Here is a 1,303-nt window from a genome sequence, read left to right as displayed (position 1 = left end):
ACCGGCAGCCACGCCAGACCATGAGGGGAACGTGGGCGCCTCTCGCCGAAGCGAGAAGGGAAAGGAAGAGCGCACAGGGGAAAGGAGGTAGAGCCAAGGCTCATCCTCAACAAACCCACCGAGCCGTCCTGGTCTGAACTTAGGGGGACGAAGGCTGCACAGTGGCCACCTGCGACTGCCCCAGCTGCGGAAACCCAGAGCTTCCGATTGATGACAAAGCGACCCTCAGACAGGAGTAGCCCCAGGATGAACCTGGGGCCGCAAAGTGTCAATGATCAATGTGTCCTGCAATTCACATTAGTTCTCGCAGCTAGCTGCGTTCTTCATCGACGCACGAGCCGAGTGATCCACCGCTAAGAGTTGTACTCTTGTTTTGCATTGCACGCAGAGGCCAGTGGCTGGGCAGAGAGTTATCCTCCTTTCCCCCACCCGCACTTCGCCAGAGCGCCAGGCCATAGTTCAAAGACAAAGGTTTAAGAATAGGGAGGCTTCCGGGAGCTGCGCTGCGTCGTCGCCGAAGTGCCGGTGAAGCCGCGCAGATATTAAACCCTCACCTACGCCGGGGCGCAGAGAAGTTGACTGGGTTCCCAGTGCCGCGCGAGGATACTGGGCGATACTCAAGCCGCTTATAAGATGTTAGACCATTTTGGGAAGTCCCGGTTCACCGGACACCCCCAGTCCCCTTCGGTAGCGGCCTCTCCACCCGCCCATGCAACCGTGGCTAATGGGGAAAGGGGATGGAGCCAGTCGGGCACATCCCAGGCAAAGGGGGATGCGGGGACGCGGGCTAGGACCGATTGACACCCGCGCCGGGAGAAGGGAAGGCCGGAGGCGTGAGCCCCCTACCCTAGCATAGACGGATTTTCGGCGCTCAGCCCCATGCTGGCAGCTGGCAACCCGTTAATGATCCTTCCGCAGGTTCACCTACGGAAACCTTGTTACGACTTTTACTTCCATACCTTAAGGGAACATTTTGACATTTCGTGTATGGTTAGTGAGAAAGTCCATATTGCAAATGTACGGTCCCTTACTAGACGTCCGAAAACGTTTGTAAAATTCGCGGTCGGCGTCGGGCCGTGCGGTAGGGCCGGACCTACCGGGAAGTCATCAAATGAACTTTGTCGGACATTCGGTTTCCGTTTTATAAAATAAACAAGTTTTGGACCATTTTTCCGCTATCCCGGAAATTCTCCCACAAGAGGGCATAAGGAATCATATGGCAATTGGACTAAACGTCACGAATCACGACGGGGCCTTATCTCGAAAACGGAAAATATTTCGAAGCCGGAACTTGGTGAGCGTA

General features: G+C 55.7%; 1 pseudogene; it reads right to left on the bottom strand.

Moving 5' to 3' along the window:
- Positions 1-219: 219 nt before the first annotated feature.
- Positions 220-362, bottom strand: LOC118944387 (annotated as a pseudogene).
- Between the last annotated feature and the right edge of the window lie 941 nt (positions 363-1,303).

This window comes from Oncorhynchus mykiss, chromosome 25, assembly GCF_013265735.2.
Source record: "Oncorhynchus mykiss isolate Arlee chromosome 25, USDA_OmykA_1.1, whole genome shotgun sequence".
Taxonomy (NCBI): domain Eukaryota; kingdom Metazoa; phylum Chordata; class Actinopteri; order Salmoniformes; family Salmonidae; genus Oncorhynchus; species Oncorhynchus mykiss.
This window is presented reverse-complemented; position numbering and strand designations above follow the sequence as displayed.